Here is an 8024-nt window from a genome sequence, read left to right on the forward strand (position 1 = left end):
TACTGGGTTGCCCATGCTTAGGCCATTTGTTTGTATATAGTTTTGGTTGTTGAACATGAAGTTTGTCTTTATCGTGGTGAATTCTATGAGGGTTGCTAACTGGTTACTGGGAATTTCTATAGTTGGGTTAGGGTCTCGGATATAGAGTTCTAAGGCTATCTTACAGGCTTCAGTGGTTGGAACTTCTGTAAAGAGGGATATAACATCGAAACTGGCCATTAAGGCTTTATGATTAAGTTGATTTAGATTAGACTTGAAATTAAAAGAGTCTTTGATGAATGAGCTGGCTGATGTTACATATTTAGAGAATGCCCATGCTATGTATTTACCAAGATTGTAATTAAACGATTCATATGTGGACATTACTGGTCGTAATGAACAATCTGGTTTATGAGGTTTGGGGATGCCGTATATTTGCGGTGTGCGTGAGTCGGTTTTACGTAGGTAGGAATAAAGTGTTTGTGAAATTGTGTTGGCTTTTTTCATTTGTAGTAGTAATTTGTTAAGTTGCGTCTCGTGTGTCTTTGTTGGATTTGTGTGTATTGGTTTAAATTTGTTCGTGTCTGATAAGATGTTATTCATTTTTTGGATGTATTCATTCATGTTCATTATGACTATAGCGTTACCTTTATCTGCTTTTAGAATTTTTATGTTTTTGTCTTGTTTTAGATATAAGGTTAAGAAAGAGAGAGTTTGAATGTGATTGTTGACGGACATGTCTTATCAACAAGAGTATAAACGGGTACAGGATTGTAGGGGGGTGATGCAGGTGGATGTCAGGTTATTAATTATTACTAATTAGTTCAACTTCTCTCTTTCTTAACCTGAAGATGACCTAGGAAGGTCAAATCATTGTTCTCTCCTTATCAATAAAAGTATTAATACCCATACAAACTGTTCTGAGATACATTTTTATTTCAAGTGGATTTCTTGTCATCTAGAGTTTATTACCATACTGTGTTAATGGCAAAACAATAGCAAACATTCTACATTTACACATAAATCCTTATTCATTAAAGTTATCTCAAACCATATTTGTAAATTTTATAAATTTTTTATCAACCAATGATAACTAGCTCTGAACTTGCTCTTATGAACCAACATTTTACGATAAGCACACTCAATATATTCTAATAAACTGTTATATTGAACTTGTAATCTATTACTGAAAAAAAGTCTAACACATTTGTTACAGCATGATTTACTTAGCAAATAATTTCACTTTTAATATCATCATTGTCCCTTTTTTTTCTCTGTAACTTATAACTTTTCATGATGATAATGTTTAATATTATGTATTACTGCTCTATGAAATTTTATACTTAAACTCTTCATCAATCCTTTACAATTTTATCAATCATTTCACACCCATTTAAAATTATTGGTATTTGTTTTTTAAGTTAAAACAGTTATTTGTAGCAATATTTTTAATAATTTTAATACTTTATACTATTAATTTGTCAAACACATTAGTCTTTAGCTATGGGTTAAAATATGATAAAAATGTATTTATTACCAGTTAATTGGATTATTACCATTTACAATTAGCAACGATTTACCCAAGCAAAAATAATTAGAGAAATAAATTTGTTTACATACATTTTCGATGAGCTTCATATGTGGATAACTATTATATCTTTGTGAGCAACAATTAGAATAAAACAATTTTGTAGTTATCAAGTGATTTGAGAGTAAATTTATGAAAGTGACAAATTCTAATTATAATTCTTTCATCAAAAGCTGCATTAGACTCTTTAATAAATAATAATTCTTAAAATATTGGACTACTGTAGACCTAAAATGAACTTGTAAAATTACCTTTGCCATTCTTACAGTAGCTTTCCAACAATATCATTGATGATAGTTGTCACGGCAAAACCAATTCAAGCCACTTTATTTCCTTACTATTGTCTGTTTTGGCTAAAAGTAAAAAAAAAATATATATATTAAACTATTCTAATGGTTTTCAGGTTTTTATATAAGCTGAAAGTTAACAAAAACTCTCTATATCTAACTTGCTTGTTACTATTACTGCACTTAAAACTTCACACACAAAAAAACATGTAAATGTTGGAACTGTGCACCCCTACAATTATATTTATTTACTTTCATTTCATATCCAACATCAAATAATCTTTCAGAAAGCAATCAAGATGCATAGAAAATTATTGCCACAGAACAGTTGGTGAGTTGATTTTTTACTAAGCAACTACACTAATTAACCACTTCATTAGGTACTATCCCCCTATACAGATATCCAATTTGTTTGGATTGTTTTTATTGTTTGGGAACAATAAAAAAAAACACACTCAACAGTATAATCACATGAAGAATCATATTACAGAAGACAAATAATATTATAACAGAATGTCTTTAAGCATTTACCTTTTCTACAGCCTATGCAATGGTTATTTATGTCATGCCTACAGTTTCTAAATCACACTGTATTTGAAGATCTGTATCAAATATTTTATCTTATAAACTATAGTTTCTCAGGTTTTCTAATAAGCATTATTCATGAGTATTTGAGTAATAAGTATACAATTAAAGGCAGTTTTAAGTTTCCCATATGACACAGAATTTATAACTGAATAACTCATTAGTGACATGTATATAGTGATAACACATGCTTAACTGCCAAACTTAAAGTAAACACTCAATCTATTAAGCTAGATAACCTTAACAATCAGAGTACCGTAAATTCCGGCGTATAAGTCGACGTGGCGTATAAGTCGAGGTCTATAAGTTTGGCCTAAAAATCATGATTTTGACATGTACCTGCCGTATAAGTCGACCCCTTCTCTGGCTCAAATCGCTTGGTCGGAATATTTCAGTCGGCATCAGCGGCGAGGTGTAGCTAAGGAAGTGATATTCAATAATCAACTGCGTCATCAGCAGACTTTGTCAGACGGCGCCATTTTCAAGAATTCTTATTATCTGCTGTGACTAGCTACGCCTCGCCTCTGGTCGGCATAAAAATGACAGATTTGCACTTTACAATAGAGAGCAAAAGTTCTGTCACTACGTGTTCTGAGAATTCATTTTTGCTGACTCATTCGTGCGCTTCGCCGCGCTTTCACTCACGTGAAAAACGATGCCAAAAGACAAGTTTCCGCCAGGAGTCGTGGTTCATGTACAAGAAAAAGGATGGATGGACGATAGTGGATGTGTCAAATGGATTAACGAAGTGTGGGCCCGTCGGCCAGGCGCCATGCTTAAACCCAAATCGTTGTTAGTGTGGGACATGTTCAAGTCACATTTAACGGATACTACGAAAAAAGCATTAAAATCGAAAAAAAACAGATATGGCGGTGATTCCAGGTGGATTAACATCTGTACTGCAACCTCTGGATGTATCGTTAAATAAACCATTTAAGTATTCTATGCGCACCAAGTGGAATGAGTGGATGGCATCGGGTCAAAAACTTACACTGCCGCCGGAAATATGCGTGCTGCATCTTTGCCTACAGTGTGTCAGTGGGTAAAAGATTCCTGGGACTCTATTGATCTAAAAATCGTTGTCAACTCATTCAAAAATGCTCAATTACCAATGCGATGGACGGTACGGAGGATGATATGTTATGGGAAGAGGATGACGATATCCCCTCATTATCAGTGGAGCATGACATTATTCCAGAAGAGGATCCTTACGATGACCATTTGAATGGTGAGGAATGGGACTTTGTGTTTGATCGATCTCATGTTGAGTAGGATTAATAGTATTTTACTATTTTATAAATAAATACCCATATGTCATATCATATAATTTTGATTTGCGATGGTTTTATCAAATCTGAATTTACTAGAATTCATGTCATGAAAAACGTCACCGCCGTATAAGTCGAGGATGGATTTTTAAACTTGAAATTTTGTGTTAAATTTTCGACTTATACGCCGGAATTTACGGTATACAGCTCCTTGTAAAACACTACAAAATGTATGACTCTCTCCACATTGTCATTCAAGTGCCATGATACATACAAATGTACTGAGAGTCAAGTCATGGCAGAAAGGCAGTAATAATAATGAAGCAATTATCACTAAACATTCAACACTGAAAGCTAAATATTCAAAAACATGCATCTTGAGTACAAATAGCATTATAACAGAAGAATAGGCATGGTAAATGGACAGCCTTTTATGGATAAATAAATAAAACACTTCCCCTGAATGATGATCAGAGCTGCAACCTATATATTCAGTCTTGGTTCTTGAATCAAGTAGGAAACTGCAGGGTGAATCAGATTCCAATTCCACCAAAACTTTGGACTTAATGGAAAAAGGCTCATCCTGGACTTTACTACACTGGATACAATAAGTGCAGTAACTATTTCAGATGACCAAGTTCACTACCAAGGACATGTGAAATACATTCAAGAATAGCAATCAAAAGTAAGACAGTGCAAAGCTGAAAAGACATTCTAAGAAATACTCATTGCTACTCCATGCATGAATATCATCAAGCTTATATATTCCTTAGTCTTAAGGCCACAAGTAGCTAAAAGGGTAGCAAAAGGTGGCAGTGAGTGCTATTAACTAACTGCCTTCCCTATAGTCTACTATGACTAAGACCCCATCAGTGGCAAAACAGTACATCTGCAGACTTACAATACTGTAAGTAGCATGAGACCAAGTCTCAATACCCATAGTGGGCAGAATACAGATAGCTCCTTGTGTAGCTTTTGTGCTTAACAACAAAGAACCAGCCAAACCTTCACTGCTAAATTAGAAAGAATTTATGCAGATAGACCTTGAGTACCTTTGCACAAAATATAACTCACAGACCAAATTTTTACACACTCCTAGTAAAAAGGATAGGCTAGCATGATCATTCTTGGATACATATAATGTCAAATAAAGAAAATCAAAAACTACAACTCAAACACAGAAACACCTAAATAAAGGTTCAGTGTTACTTAAAAAGTAACAAAAACAAGTTATACTATACTATAAGTACTTTATTTGTCTAACTTTATATGAAGTTAAATAACATGTAATATTAGCTATATAGCAGTGGTGAATATCTACATAATCACGACAACAACATTTTAGTCAATAACAATCCTGCAATACTTTGTAATAACGTAAATATATCATAATAGTATTTATACGACTTATAATAACAAACAAGTGTGCAGAAGAATATTATAAAGTTACAGTTAGATACGTCTTATACATAATTACTTTAGTACAAGTAGATATTTTATGTTGATTTTCCTTCAAGGTTGTAGGGGTATAGCTGTTCGAAAGGAACCCAACTAAGAAACATTATGTTCCTTCTGCAGATCCTACTTTTACGGAAATGTATATCCGTTCTTGCAACCGATCCAGACACCTAAAACTCTGTAAACCGTAACAGAACAACAGTCATATTTGCAACAATATTCGCGTAGCGATTGTTGAAAAGAAGTATGTTGCAGGTCATTGCCCGATACGTTGTATCCAGTGCAATAAATGTATTAAAATATTAAATAAATATCAGTAATTAACTCCTTATTGTCTTCGGTGGTTGAACCTGCAACATACTTCTTTTTATGTCATGTGTTAGTATTATGGCCCGGCATTGCCAGATGGTTGCGGCGTTCGACTCGTAATCCGAGGGTCGCGGGTTCGAATCCCGGTCGCACCAAACATGTTCGCCCCTTCAGCCGTGGGGGCGTTATAAAAGGATGCGTTCAATCCCACCATTCGTTGCTAAAAGAATAGCCGAAGAGTTGGCGGTGGATGGTGATGACTAGGTGTTTTCCCTTTTACACTGCTAAATTAGGGGCGGCTAACGCAGATAGCCCTTAAGTAGCCTTGCGTGAAATTCAAAACAAAATTTAGTGTTATAACTACACTATAATATATGAACGACAGTAAAACAATAATAATAGTTTATACATTGTTAAAGCACGTTACGGCATACTCGAGAAATAAAACACCACAAGTAGTTTTATAATGTAACGAATACTCTATTATCAAGTTTTATGTACCAAAAAACCGCAAAGGCAAAACATTAATTAAAATAAGTTCTCTTTCGAATTTCGCTCAAATCTACACGAGGACTTTCTGCGCTAGTCATCCTTAATCTAGCTGTGAAAGACTAGAGGGAAGACAGTTAATCATCACCACCCACCGTCAACTTTTAGGTTACTCTTTTACCAACGAATAGTGGGATTGATGGTTATATTATAATATCCCCACTGTTGAAAAGCGAGCATGTTTGGTAGGACGGGCGATTTGAACCCGTAGATTTCGAGTTGAGTGCCCTAACCATCTGGCCATGTAAGGCCGACAGTTTTTATTTGTAAAACCTTTTTTGTTTAAGTTTTAATGTCCATTTATGTAGAATAAATTTTAAGCTGCATAAGTGCATATGCATTCAGTTGTATGTCACATGTTTTTCAACAATTTATTGCTGCTTTGGCTTTATTTTTTTCATCCAACCATCACACTGAACTTTTTAAACCTAAAAACAAATGTACAAAAAGGAATAAACATATGTACTGGTATGCAACTACAACAAACAAAATGTAACATGTTTACTTCGTTAGATATACATGAAATGCATGTATGTATGTTCTTGGAAAGCATGCATGAAATAGGTGTTTGCAAGAATAAAGCGACACGATAAATGTTTGCAAAGTACTCAACAGCGACACATTTAGCGTAAGAGTTATTAAATACGCAGCCACGATTTCAGCTAAGTAACAGTAGAAAGAATCACCACTGTAATCTAAATAGGGAAAGTTACCATGGTAATCGTCCACTGTTAAAAATGTGTTGAAATATAGTTGTGGCAATCCAGTAGAGACAGTAAATTCGAGCTACTGAGTAACAATGAAGAATAGCAACTAGAATAACGATGTGCAAGAGAAAAATCTGAGACCTTTCACGTTGTGGTTTCTAATTAAAGCGAAACCAGGAAAACACCGAATATTTTTTATGGCGGAAAATGAAGAACTCGGAAAATTTTGCAGCATGATTAAGTTTAAAAATATTCTCTTAGCCTTTTGCAAAATTTCTATGTGATTCCACACAAAAGTGGGTATAACTTGCAATAATTTTATATTGGCGTCGTAATAGGGATTTATGGATTGAACAAGCTGTCAGCAACAGATCACCAGTTTTGTTTGCTTACTTTTTCTTGCTCTCCCCTGTTTGTCGATTTTATATACTCAGATTATAATTATTTTGTACATGGCTTTATTAACGGACAAATACATGCCTAGAATAAGACGCAACCCTTACTAAGCTCCTACAACATTTTACCATTATAATAGCAGGGTGTTAAACGAGTGTTTTTCCGGGGCAAGTAAAAAGGTAGTCGCTCATAACAACATCGTGTCGATTATGTATTTCTAACCGCGTAAATAAACTTTTATGAAAAGGAGCAACTTTAAATAGGTCATGAACATTTGCAGCGTTTTATATGATATATCTGTCTAGGTTTTGATGCAAAATACCCATCTCATTTTGCCTTAGACTTGTGAAACAACAATATTAATAATAATGAATAATTAGGGCAAATTAACAAATTTTGATCTTGTCTAACAATCGTGAAATCAATTGTTTTTCTTATTATTAATGCTTGGGTGGTTTTAGCTATTGAAAATGAACATTGTGGGTGTTTTACCAAGAATAAATCTGCTTTTTAAGGTGTTTTCTTGCTCGAATGTTGTATTAGAGTTTCAAATAAATTCCTATGCAGTTCGTATTAAGAACCACTATCGAGGTTCATTATCTCATTTTTTTGGGTAATGATTGATTGATATTTGTTTGGTGTGACAACATTTTGCTGCTGTATGTAATAAAATTTACTTTTGCAATATAAAACATTCTTAAGAAATAGCTATTCAATATTTTATTCGATATTTTATACAATTAAACTACATCCTACCTGTAACTAATGAATGATCTACTGCTTTTTATTAAAATACTCAAATTCACATTTGCAAAAATGAAGTGGTTGAAGAAAAACTTTCTTGACATAAATCAGAATGTGTTTATAAACAGTAGAAAAAAATAATACAAGCACCAAG

Source organism: Tachypleus tridentatus, chromosome 3 (genome assembly GCF_004210375.1).
Source record: "Tachypleus tridentatus isolate NWPU-2018 chromosome 3, ASM421037v1, whole genome shotgun sequence".
NCBI classification, from domain to species: Eukaryota; Metazoa; Arthropoda; class Merostomata; order Xiphosura; family Limulidae; genus Tachypleus; species Tachypleus tridentatus.